The sequence below is a fragment of the Haemaphysalis longicornis genome, unplaced genomic scaffold (genome assembly GCF_048455015.1).
Source record: "Haemaphysalis longicornis isolate Haplotype H1 unplaced genomic scaffold, Haemaphysalis longicornis Haplotype H1 scaffold_7, whole genome shotgun sequence".
Taxonomy (NCBI): Eukaryota; Metazoa; Arthropoda; class Arachnida; order Ixodida; family Ixodidae; genus Haemaphysalis; species Haemaphysalis longicornis.
Window position 1 is genome coordinate 172,642,412 of NW_027526422.1, and position 13,902 is coordinate 172,656,313.

The following is a 13,902-nucleotide window of genomic DNA, read 5'->3' on the forward strand; positions in this document are numbered from 1 at the left end:
ATTTGAAAGCGGCAGTGTAGCTGGCGTTCTTCCCCATGGCGAAGTGGCACCAAGCACAAAACAGAGATCAAAAAGTTCTCAAAATGGCAGCGAGCTATCCACCACTGACGCGAGTGAGTCACTGACTGCTGCCGCTCAACATGACGGGACCACGACGGCGACACGACGACACGACAGCGGGCTGCGCGAACATCGTCTAGTTGCGCGCACGCGAAACCGGCTCAAGGACAGTGTCAAAACATTCTTTCCGATGCGTAATTTTTTATTCCGTGTGTGTGAGTAGCGTGTTAGGGCGCCTGTTAGGGAGTAGCCATGCAGGTTGTTAAGGCGCCTGGATGGCCTTGGATACACAGCGCTCTCCGCCGAACGGAGAGGCGGCGGGGGAGGGCGCGCGTTGGAGAGCGCGTGCACCATGCGGGTTTCGCGAGCAGGCAACTTTCGCCGCTGCAAAGTTGGGGGTGCGAGGATTATGCGAGGAACCGAAAAATCCAAGTTTTGGTGGCTCACATTAGGGGTGCGAGGATTACACGAGTGCGAGGATTACGCGAGTAAATACGGTAAACGTTGTTTATTGTTTTCTAGAAAAGCGCTGCAATAAATGGCATTGCATGTCAAAACAAAAAAAAAACATGGTGCTTTCAACCCAAATGCAACCTTCTATATACTACACCCCCCCCCCCCACCCCACCGAAGGGTCGTTTTATTACTTTTTTTTTTTTCAGAAGAAAGGTGGCAACATATATGACGGAATATAGGTCAAGGTTTTTCCCAAAAAAATAGCCGCACAGTCACCCCTCAACCTACATACCAGTCTCTGCCATAATGTTGGTTGCCATCTGGCAACTGGGGCAGCCCATGGAGCCCAGACAAACCGGTAAGGCGCCTTCGCCACAAGCACCAATTGAACACGCTTCCATCTTCTTTTGCTCCCTTCATGCTTTTCTCTTTGCCGGTACACGCGTGTGCACGATTTTCTGCTCACAAAAATGAGTATTGGGGCTCGCCGTAAGTTCACCACAGCGATCAAAAGAAAGGTGATAGAGTGTGCCGAAGCCAATAGCAAAATGGTGGCTCAGCGAGAGTTCAGCGTCACCAAGAAAAGTGTTCGGTACTGGCGTAGGCAGAAGGGCCAGCTCTAGTCTTGCAACGGTCGCACGACCTCGTTTCGTGGCCGCCGGGCTGTGCACCCGCAATTGACGGACGGGGTGGCTGCGTTTGTGCACGAGCATTGTACAAGGTCTCTGCCAGTGACAGCTGAAGTGATTCCCTGCAAGACTGTAGAGATTGCTTGCCAGGCCGGACTCTCAAGGGAGCAGTTCTTGGGTCCGTCGCTTCATGCGACGGGTGGGTTTCGCCCTTCACCAAAGGACATCGATTTGTCAAAAGCTTCCGAAGGAGTATGACAAGAATGTAGCCAGCTCTCAATGCTTCATCATCAATCTCCGCCGAGAGCACGGCTATATGTTGGGCCAGATCGGCAATGCCGACGAAACGCCAGTGTGGTTCGACATGCCGTCGCCCACAACTGTGCGCAAGCAAGGGGAGAGAAACAAGTGAACCTGCTTTCGGTGGGAAGCAAACATTCGCGTTTTACCGTCAAGCTGGCGTCAAGCAAAAAGCTGCCTCCTTTTATTATTTTTAAGAGGAACACTTTACCCAATGAAGCCTTCCCACCAGGCGATGTCGTCCGTGTCAACAAAAAAAGGCTACATGGGCACAGAACTCATGCTGGAGTGGATACGGACTGTGTGGAACCAACGACCGGGTGCACTTTTGAGGCGTCCAAGCAAGCTGGTGTTGTACGCATTTCACAGGCACCTAACCGCGGCTGTGAAAGAGGCACTTCGCGACGGAAGCACGGACCTCGTGACAATTCTGGAGAGTATGACCTCCGCCCTGCAATTACTAGATCAGGGTTCGTACAGGCTTGAAAAGCAAAAATTCAAGGGTTTTCAAGGACTTTCAAGGACCAGAAAACACATTTTCAAGGTCCCCATCTAACGTTTTATATGGGATTATTTATAACTTTTCCAACACAATGCAAAAGTTTTTTATTGCACAATACCTAAGCACATTAGTGCACATTTAGATAGTTGCTAACGGGTTCGTAAATGCTTCCCCAGCTTTATTTTTTATTTCATGGCTGGTATTTAGAGGTTTTTCTTTTTCCTTTGTGTTTGCTTAGGCTGTTTGATTTTAAAACTTAGTTAATGTTGCCTGCATCTCCTCCTTTGTCAGCAAAAGTATCAGCTAAAATTAAATCCGCAAGTGTTGCTGCAAGGCAGGATGAACAATGCACATGTCTACCATTTGCACATAAAAGCAAACACAGATGGAGAGTATGAGGCACAGGAAACATGCAAGGAGCATGCGTCCACAGACTATATGGAAGATGCAAGATAGAGAACAGAAGCTGGCTTTCACTGGATTGTATCGTGACATGGATTGGATTGACAAGTGTCTGCTCCCACCAAACTTGTAATTTCACGCAATACACTGAAACTTGATTGTTACGATGTTTCTTTACATTTGTTAGCACCTAAAATCCACGACAAACACTTTGAATTCTTGTGAAAAGCCAGGGCCATTGATTCTCTCCGGAAAAATCAAGGGTTTTTCAAGGCCCATTTAAAAATTCCAGGACTTTCCAGGCCTTGAAATTGACACTTCTAAATTCAAGGGTTTTCAAGGTTTTCAAGGACCTGTGCGAACCCTGCTAGATGCAGTACTGAATAAGCCTTTTAAGGATCATGTACGCGAGCAGGACAGCGAATGGTTGGCCAGTGACAACCCCAAGACGCCTGCTGGCCGCCTGCGCAGACCACCTCTCGCTAATGTCTGCACTTGGGTGTCCCATGCTTGGTGCTCGCTACTGGATGAGATGGTGTTGCGAGCCTTCAAGGAACAATGTATCAGTAATGCACTAGACGGCACTGAGGATGACATGCTGAGGGAGACGGCCAGCCAGAAGCAGTTGTTGGACGAGACCTCAGACAGCTCCGACAAGCGATGTGCCGGATACGAGAGCACTGCTAGCCGCAATAAAATGATGTTGCATGCCTGCTTTTTTTTTTTTTTTTTCCATTTCTCGGCCGCAAGGTAAGGAGGTCAACCTATATTCCGACTCGACCTATAATCTGACTTATACGGTAATCCAAACAGATGCATGCAACTTGGGCTTGGGAGCAGTTTCGCTTCAGGCACGCAACCTCTCCTTTTCCTCTCACTTTTTTTCGTCACCCTTCCTTCATAGAGCAGCCCTCCTCCCCCTTCGTTGCAAGAAGCTGCGCGTGGGCAAAATCAAAATGATCTCTCGGTCAGTACGCGGCAGCTGCCCGGGCACTACGGGCGATGGCAGCGACAGTAATCATAGTTTAGGAATTTTCTTTTTTGCAAATAGATCGAACATGCCGATGCAAAGGAAAGGACGCCACGTATCATGTGCTGCCATGTGGTGCCCAACAACGGGCGAAACTGCGTGAAGAAGTTCTTGTGCGTTTAGTCGGACCAGAGGTAAGAGGCTAGAAAATTCCTTTCCCGTGTGCAGTTGAGCTGAAGCCTAAGGAAAAACCAAGAGTCTTGCGAAGACACTTTAGCTACTTGTTTACTTGCCCTGTGGTGTCGTGTGCATAAGCTTCGCTGAATAACAGGGCTTCCTTCGTGCAAATAAGCAAACTGTACTTGTGGTTGTCAATGTATGCTTCTTTGTTCCACATCAATGTATATCACCGTGAATCACATTTGTGCACTGATGAAGCCTTTCTGAATTATAAAAAAAAATGCGGCCGTGTGGTTTACCTTAGCGCCTTTTTTCATAGGTATGATGCTTGGGTGGACTATCAATGTTACAGCCATCATCTTCCGTTCCATTGCTTGCTGAGTCGTCCTCAATATAAATTGAACCCTCTTAGTGAGCCTCCAAGTTTCCGCCCCATAGGTAAGTACCGGTAAGATGCAGCAGTCATACCTCTGTATTTGTGATTAAAGGTCTCGCAATAACAACGCCCTTACCTTATCAAACATAAACGTCTGATTCTTGTTTGGCCTCACAAGCCCGCTACAGGCCCGCTGGCCTTGCAAGTAAAAGGATTCCGCCTCTTCCGTGGGGTCGAACACCGAGCACGCCTCGCCGACTACACACACCACACTGGCGCTGTCCACCTCCCGCTCGTTGAGCGGCCGTACGCGCACGGCCGTTAACCAACCGTACATAAAGGCACTGCCGAAGAAAAGGTTCTCAAGTCGACGTACTGCGTCTGCTCGGACCACTTCACTGCGGCTGACTCTACTGACCCCCAAAAGACAAAACTGATTTGGTCAGCGGTGCCACCAGCCAGGGTATCCTACCCCAGAATGCGATGCCTGGCCAGCAAAGGTAAATAAAACGAGAGCGCCTCGGTTTCTTTAAATGTGCGGTGATTTGGATAACTCCGTAATTCCGTTATGATCTCAATGACTGGCGAGTTTTGTTTTTTTCTTTTTTTTCTGCAATAATGATTCCTTCACTAGAAAAGAGGCAAAGGAATTGGGGTTTTGCGGTTACTAACCAGAGGTTGTTCTTTTGCTGGTGTTCTTGTTTCACTTGCCCTGAGAGCAGATAACAGTGCAGAACCCCTCCTGAGGCAGCGTCAAGGGTGGTCGGCTAGCCCGGCACCCCCTGTTCCAGTCCTCATCCACAGTGCGTCGCCGTTTCTCCAAGGCCAGGAAGGACGCCTCTTATCAGCATTCCCCGGAAGGTAAGCATGGGAGTGGCAGCGTGCCTAAAGGTTATCTTTTCCGCGCGAAGTTCCATTCGCGCGTTCTGATTGTTTCCGTGCAGCTGCAAAATTGGTATTATTATGCTGAGCACAGGAAAAAGAGATGCAGCGGATGAAATTGTCAGGGTTTTTTTTTTTTGTAATACTTATTGTTAGTTGAGCTTTCTCAAAAAGCATTCGTGCTGAGACCCATTGGGGAGGGGCTAGTGGAGAGGACGACTCCGGAGCACTGGGCCACTCCAACACCACTACCACTGAAACTGCCTCCCGAAGCATACGCAGAGATGTAATTATTTATTGCCATCACCACACAGACATGACGCACCAAGCCGCATCCCCCCCCCCCTTCTAAAGCCCCTCTATTCGGGAAAGTAGCGACTTTCTTGGATCTTTGCCACCGTTTCCCTTACCTGCCACTGCCCTCGGGCCGTAATTGGCTGCGGGGAGCGGAAGCGTCAAGAAACGTCACCGTGACATCTCCACCGCTCGTCAAGCGGGTGTCGAACTTGTTTGCCTTTTTCTCTTTTTTTCCGCCGGTCGCCATTTGTCGCCCTGTGGCCACGGCGACTTTCAGAGCGCCCGCACTTTTTCATGCTTGTTCATAATCGCGATGCCGTTCTGCTGCGCCTATCAAGGTAATAGTAAAAGTGAAAAAGGATTCTCGCTGTTTGCCATTCCGAGTGGCAAAAGAGATGTCCAGCGCAAGAAGCAGTGGCTGCACAATATCGGAAGGAAAGACTTTGCGCCTTCCAGAAGGATTTCTTTGTGCGAGGAAAGCTGCAATTTTTGGTATTTCCGCACGGACACGAGGAGTTGACAGAATGTGGTGAACTCGCTCTTTCACTTTCACAGCTGTTCTTAATTTTTGCGAAACAAGGCTTCCCTTTTTTTTTTCCGGAGAAGCGAGTCGGTACACCGCAAAGTGAGGTCCAGCAAAATGCGTGCCTCTGCATCGATTGCAACTCTAATGCGAATTTAAGATACTTTTATTAAAAATACAGCGTAGACCATTTATAATGTAACCGCTTATAGTGCGGGACCGGATATAACGCGGTTTTTTTGTGACCACCGGTAGTCCTCCCATAGAACTCAATGTATAAGCATACCACTTACAATGCGGCCGCGAAAAGGAAAAGACCGCTTATAGTGCGGTTTTCCGCGGGGCCTGCTCATCGCCGGAGCAGCTAGCGAGCCTTTCGAAGGCTGCGAAAGCGCGGGCGCGGCGAAAGGGGCTGCAGAGAGAGAGAAAAAAAAAGCAAAAACCGGTCGGGCAACACGTGCGTCGCAAGGCTGGGGAGGCGAGGAGTCGACCAAAAACGGCGGCGGACACGGAGAGAAGGATAGAAGAGGGTACTGACGCTTTCGCCAGCCTCCTTTCCGTGTCCCCCGCCACGAAACGCGGAGATGGTACGAACGGAGGAGAAATGCCGAGACAATGCGGAGAAGATAGAGGGGAGGGTAGTGGAGGGCGAACAACCTCCGTAGCGAGAAGCGAGCGCCAAGGCTCCTGAAGCGTGTGGGTACGCAGTAGCTCTCGTGCAGCGCTGTGCGGACGGTTGAGAACGCGAAAAGCCTGTTCGACTGCTTCACTCCAGCCGCACAGTAGCGTCTAGCCCGCATTTCTGCCGCTATGGCGTCTGCCCTTCCTTCGGCCAAGAAGAGACAAGCGCTGTCTCTTGAAACGAAGGAGCAGATTGTCTGGGACATAGAATGCGGCATGAAAAAGGAGTCAGCGGCGAGGAAGTATGGCGTCGCCGACACAACTGTGTCTGCCATATTGAAAAACCGCGACAAGGTGCGGCAGCAGCTACAGCAAGGCTCGTCAACGCAGGACAGGAAAAGAACCCGGGCATCTAAGTACGAAGATGTGGACGAGGCCTTGTTTTGGTGGTTCAGTGAAGTCCAGGCGCAGAACGTCCCAGTGAGTGGCCCGATGCTGCAGGCGAAAGCGAGGTGCTTCGGCTGCCTTTTGGGGCACGACGATTTCAACCCGCTGAATGGGTGGATTCAGCGCTTCAAAGACCGCCACGGCATCACATGCAAGGTGGTCAGCGGCGAGGCTGGTGAGGTCGACGATGCCTCCATTCAGGCTTGGCTGAACCTGAACGTCGAGGCAATACTATCCGCTCATGCCGACCGGGACGTGTACAATGGCGACGAAGCCGGCTTCTTCTACAACCTGCTTCCGAACCGCACGCTCTCACTGAAAGGCGAGCCCTGCACTGGCCGCAAAGCGTCGAAGGAGCGCGTCACAGTTTTATTCTGTGCGAATATGGACGGGTCGGACAAACGGCGCTTGCTGCTAATCGGCAAGCCGGCTCGGCCTCGTTGTTTCAAGAAACGAGAATGCCTTCCCGTGACTTACAAAGCCAACGCACGGGCATGGAGTACTCGGGAACTGTTTTCCTGCTGGCTGCGGAAGTTCGACGAAAATATGGTCGCCGAAAAGCGCAGCGTGGTCCTCATCCTGGACAATTGCACCGCCCACAACTCCCAAGCGAAATTGACTGCCATCAACCTAAAGTACCTGCCCCCGAACACCACCGCCAAGAGCCAGCCCCTCGACCAAGGCGTCATTGCCACCGTAAAGGCGCACTACAGGAAGCGCATCTGCGAGAGGGTGGTGCTCCGCCTGCAACGCAAAGAATCCCTGAAAGTGAACTTGCGGTGCGCAATAGACAGGATCACCGCTTCACGGTGGCAGACGAAAGCCTCCACCATCAGTAAGTGCTTCCGCAAGGCTGGGTTTGTGCGTTGTGATGACACCCCGGTCGCCCTCGACGAGCCCAGCGACGACGCGGTCGACGCCATGGACGTGTGGTCTGACCTCGTTAGCAACGAGTTCGTGTCAGCGAATGACACATTCGAGGGATACCTCAACGAAGACTGCGACGACGAGTCCCCCGTCTGTGAGCCGGCGGCCACCGACGAGGCTATCGTGGCGGCAGTTCGTGGCGCCGACGGGGAAGGTGTGAGTGCTTCCGAGGAGGAGTCCGAGGATGACGAAATCCCGCCTGTCACCACCAACGAGGGGCTTGAGTGCTTGGCAAAATTGAAGGCGTACTGCGGGCAGAACGGCCTGTCTGAGCAAGCGCTGAAGTGCCTTAGCGTCGTTGAAGACGAGGCGGTGCAGAGCACCGTTAAGAGGCAACGCCATACCAAGATTACCGCGTTCTTCCGTTAGCATGCGCGGACGAACGGACGCGAAATAAACATCTTGGCCTTGCTTAAAATGTTGTGTTCATTCGTGTGATGTTAAGGGGGGACGCGGGTCTTAGAATGGTCAAAAATGGCCAAAATATCGATTTTGAGAAAATCCAATTTTTGGAATTATTGTACCTTCAAGCACCTGCCTTCAAAATATCAACGCGAAATTCCATCGGGAAATACTCTAAAATCATGTTTTGAAACGCCTCGAGGGCCACGAAATGCCCCGAATCGGGCAAAAGTTGCTTCAAATTCCCGCGCGCCCCGCAGGCGAAGCAGCCGACCGATCACCGCCATCTTGGTCTTGTTTTGAAGCTTGTTTCTTTGTGCGCATTTTGCGATATCTCAAAATGGCGTCGCTTGAGTAGAACGACCGCCCTTGCCAGTTTTCCGAAGGCACCTTCTCGGCCGCCGATTGGCTAGAGCGGGCGCGCGCGGTTTGAGTTCGCCATACGACCCCTCCCATTGGTCGGCGCGACTGCTGTCATGGCGGTCGCCATCATGGCGTCTGCTACGCGCGTCTGACGGAGTCCGCTCTTCTGGCGCAGCGCTCGCTTAGAGCAGTTTTTTTTTTACAGTTTCTTCTAATTCTTCCATCGCATACTTTCGTGAATGATGCCAGGAGACGTACGCTTGAAGACGACGACCCGTCATGCGCACGGGAAGCGAAAGCGTCGTCCGCCTATCCCAAGGTCGCGTGGTGCGACTTCGGGCCGCTCGACTCCGCCGGAGGAGAATCGTTCGCCGCCTCGTATTGCCTCGCCTGCCCCATCGCCTGACCAACCACCTCCGGAATCCATACCTGGTCCAAGCACGTCCTGCCGGCTTGACACGAGGTATTACACGGCGGGGGAGATCGCCGCGCGTACGGAACACGCGGACGAGGTCAAGCGCGGAATGGAGACCAAGTCAGCAACGCAGCGAAAATTCGACCTCCTTGAAGTGGATTTGGCGCACTGAGAGGAAGAATCCGGCACAGATTTTGTCTTAGTGGATTTTGCAATGCTGAAGGACCTTTTTGCGCACATCAGGTGCGGCAAGTGCGGGCTGGCGGCGCCGGATTTGAGGAAGCCTGACCGGCAGTACGGCCTCGCCGTGAAGCTCGAGGTGACGTGCTCGGTTTGTGAACACCGTGTGGAACGTTTTTCCTCGCCAAGGACCGAAGGATCTGGCAATATCACTCTTTTTGAAGTGAATATGAGGGCTTAGAAAAGTATTCAAAGCATCGGGAAGGGGGTGACTGCTCTGTCAGATTTTTGTGCTGGTATGAACTTGTCCCACAGAGGCCTGCACCACAAGACATTCCAAGCGCACTTGAGGAAAGTGGTTCAGGTTTGCGAGGACACTGCAGCAGCCTCTGAAGCTGATAGTGTGCATGCCATCAAGGACTTGTACTCGGACCTTGGTCAGCCGCCAAACAACATAGATGTGATGTTTGATGGCCCATGGATGACAAGGGGACGGTTGTCACACATTGGAGTGGGCTGCATCATTGAAGTGTACACCGGCTTGGTGATTGATCATGTAGTCCTCTCTAACTTTTGCTTAGGTTGCGCCATCAGACCCAAAGCTTCAGATGAGGGCTACGAAGATTGGCTGGCAGACCATGAGTGCCAGCGAAACATTGACTGTGGTGCAGGACGCATGGAGGTAGAGGCAGCCCTGATAATGTTCAAGCGCTCGCTCTCCAAGAATGGGCTGCGGTACACAACCGTGATGTCCGATGGAGATAGCCGCACCATGCACGGCTTGAAGGAAAAAGGCGTCTATGGGTTTATCCCCATAGGCCAAGAAAGTTTGCCTTTCGGCTACATTTATTTTCCCCAAAAGACTCTTTTGAGGGCCAACAACATGATGCATTTGCGGAAAACGCACTGCGCAGTGTCCCACCCCTGTATCCTCTCAAACTTCCAGCATAAAAACCGCGAATGAAATAGCCTCACCAAAGAACAAAAAAAGGGGGGCCCCTAAAGCAAGTTTCACCCTCACACTTTTGCCGTACACAATATTCTGGGTACCACAGTGCACTGTAATAGATGATGGCACTTCACGAAGGACTGTTGCATTTTTCACGACGCCAGCAAGACACCACCAGATTTAACAACGCTAACAAAATGCCAACCGATTCGAAGTCGATAAATATTGCTAAATTCCTGATGGGGTCCGTTACTTCGCCTTTTGTATCTCCAGTTCTAGTTGACATTTTTGGAATCCAAAGACAGATTTGAAAATGGGAAGAACATGTCTTTGTTACTGGGAAATTTTGAAGCTACACTACTGACGGTTCATCTCATAACACATGGCCAAACTTCAAATGCAGTTTTCTCAGTTTCATATTTTTGGTCACTTCCCTCAGCCTTACGCAGCTTTTTGGAAACTTCTTCTTGCTTCATAAGGTCAATCTTGGTACCATTTTTTTCAGTACAGCCTGAGGCAGCCGATGACATTCTTAGTTTTTCTGTTTAGGCTACGCATAAATAATGACTTGCAGTTATTTTGATGAGCCAAAATATCCAATATTGCCATTTTTTGTACTTGACATATTTTTTTAGGATGCCGTGACTTTAGAGAAAAACGAAGAATGTCATCGGGTATGGGAACTCTCTGGCTATCCATTCATGTAATTAAAAGCGACAAAATGCAATGCGAAAGTTCATTAAAGCTGCGTAAGAAATTACCTAATTGCGGTTTAGACTTTGTATGATAACTTTTGAACTAACAGCACCAGCTCAAATATAATTGCATATTTGAAATCTACAGAGAAAAACACATCCGTGTGCAAATTTTCATAAGTTTCTACCCATAAATAAAAAAGTTAGTTTTAAGACCCTCGTCCCCCCTTAACTAAAAGACACCCGAAAGGTAAGTTGTGAATGTGCTTTGGTTTGCGCATGTTTTTGGTTATAGTGCGGTACCGCTTATAGTGCGGATTTTCGCGGCTCCCAAGACATACGCTATAAGCTGTATATACATTTATTTTCCCCTCTCTATTGGTCTGTAACGATGAGCTATTTTGGTAGAATTTTTTCCCACATGTCTTTAAAAATTGTTGTACAGCTGTATTTTGTTTTAGACATGCTGTAAAGAAGTTGCTTTTGATAGTAAACAAAAAGCCGCTTACTGTAATATGTTAGTTATGTTCAGCAACACGTATTTTTTTCAATATTTCGGTATGTAAATTTGTATTTTGTATATTTACACAGGTTGCCCATTCGTGAGGTGCCGGTTAGAGCTTATGTGTAAATATGAACTCCCGCATCACAACAGGAGGACATTAAGGCTATGATTCAGTTCTCTTTTCTTTTTTTTCAAATCGGAATGCTTCAAAACCAATACCTGAGAAGTGTTCGTGATACCCGTTTCAAATAATCGTATTGTTTTGCAGCTCCATTTTACTGAAGATCAATTCGATGAAGCTAAAACCAAACGCCATTTTAACTGTGCTTTCCCACTGGCCGGCTCCAAAGCAACAAATTTCTCACAGTCGCGACACTCATTGACAAACCCTTCACCAGCCTTAGCAGAGACTGAAAATTGCTGGGAACTTTTTCCGCTTCAACGGAGAAGCACTGCTAAAATTGTGGTCAGTACTGCACAACTGCAAGCCACCGTAAAAAACAGCATTACCTTCGTAATCCCTTTTCCCAACTGCCATGACATCCTCGAAGACATTTTGCGTGTGTTCTTAAAGTTTCGAGTTCAAATGCTTGTCAGGAATGAAGATGCAAAAGTAGCTACGATGAAAAGTAGCAAATGCGGCAGTAAAAGTGTTGGCATGCGTGCGGCTGTTGCCGAGGTTCGGTGACAGTGCAGTGAAGTTATTTTGTGCATAATTTGTTAGTGAGATATGATCATTCTTGTTCGTGTTCTTTTCCGATTGTCTTCTTGAACTGCATGTATATATCCTAAAATGTAATGTACGCGTCTTTCTTCGCGTGAGCGTGTCTTCGAAAAATGTATTTATATGTCCAGTATTTTGGGAGTGCAGCACGATGTGCCTATTATATTACAGATGAAGTACAAATAAAGAGTTTTCGTAGAGTGCTCTGATCAGGGTATATTTGTACGTTTGGAAACGTACGTGTCCACCGAGGCCGCGCAAGCGCAAGCGGCCACAGTGCGTGAGTCGCTAGGCGCAATGTCCGCAACTGAGTGCAGTTCATGCTGACGGGTCAAGAATCGGAAACTTTGACCTCCACGGACGATGGATTCATCATTATGCAGGTAAGTGCGCTAAACTCGCCGATTGGCCAGACGATTTGTCCATCCTGTTATCAGCACAGCTTGAACATAGATTGCGGGACCAGGATGGGACTGGCAGTGAAGATGGTGCTTACATGCACGTCCCGCGGTGTGAGAGACTCGGTGTGGGCCTCCGGCCGAAAAGAAGGAGTGAAAACCTTCGAGGTTAACCTGCGCTCCATGCAGGCCACCAAAAGCACTGGCAAGGGCCAGACTGCTCTGAACGAGTTTTGGGCCACAATGAATGTTTGTTACCGTGGGCTGCACCACAAAACTTTCAGCCCGGCTGCTGCCTCAGCTGCCGAGAATATCTTTGCTGATGCTGTGAGCGCAGTGAAGGACGTGTACCGGGAAATGGAGGTGACCTTCTCCAAAAACATCGCCGTGGTGTAGTATGATGGAACATGGCTAACGCGTGGCCACTCCACCCACATTGGTGTGGGCTGTGTGATTGAATTTTATACAGGCCTGGTCCTAGACTGCACAGTTCTTTCAAACTTTTGTCTTGGGTGCAGTCTAGGACCGACAGAGACTGAAACAGAGACTGAAGATAGCTACCAGGAGTGGAGGAAGAACCACCGATGCCAAAAGAATACAAACGTCGGTGCCGGGCGCACGGAAGTGGAAGCCGCCCTGGAGCTTTTCAGGCGCTCTCTCAGCAAAGTGACCTAAGATACACCACCATTGTTTGCGACGGAGACTGTCGTACGTATTTGATGCTGTGCGAGGACGAGACGTACGGCTTCATGCGCCTCACCAAAGAAGATTGTGTGAATCACGTACAAAGAAGAATGGGTACGAATCTTCGCGGCATTTTGGTGAAGTCAAGAAAAGGAGAATTTCTAGGTGGGAGAGGGGGCTTGACCCAGGATCTCATCACAAAATTGACAAATTTCTATGGACTGGCTCTGCGGAATAACACGGAGGTGGATGACACGCAACGTGCAGTCATGGCCACCTACTACCATGTCACATCACCGGATGCCGAGCCCCACCATGAGCTCTGCCCACTCCGCCCTCCCAGCTGGTGCAAGCACCGGTGAGGGGAGGCAGAAGGCAAGCCTCAGCCCCCCCCACAAGTACAAGCTATCCCGGCGGGTGGCAGAAGCATTGCTGCCAGTGTATCAGCGCCTTTCGGACCCCCAGCTTCTGGAACGATGCAAGGGCAACCAGACACAAAATGCCGCTGAGAGCTTGCACTCGGTCATTTGGACAGTCCTTTCCAAGGATGAGCACACTTCTCTTTTCGCCGTGGAGACTGCAGTGCATGAGGCTGTTGCGACATATAATGCTGGCAACCGACAAGCGTATGTGGAATTCTGTTCCTCACTGGGCATTCAACCTGGTGCTCATGCCCTCCGGAGGGCCTCGGAGACTCTACTACGACGGTGGAAGGCATTACACGATAACAACTGGACATTTTTCAATGCGTTTTTTTTTTTTGTTTCAATCACTGATGTGTGGTTGAGGTCGAGGCAGTCTTACAATTTCTATTTATGTTTGCGTAATTTTATTGCGATTATTCTTATGCTGTAGTACGTGTCTTGTTGTACAAAGACAAATATAATTTCCTGCAAAAAAAAAGCACTTGCCTAAAAAATTATTTCGGAACTGTCTTGCCCTAAAATATACTTCCGACTATGAATAGACACAATCTGCAGCTTCCTAGCACGTTTCATTGCCTTGCTAGGCCTTC

At 49.7% G+C, this 13,902-nt stretch overlaps 1 pseudogene; it reads left to right on the forward strand.

Moving 5' to 3' along the window:
• Positions 1-6,387: 6,387 nt before the first annotated feature.
• LOC144146665 (uncharacterized) lies at positions 6,388-13,742 on the forward strand (annotated as a pseudogene).
• The last annotated feature ends 160 nt before the right edge of the window (positions 13,743-13,902 follow it).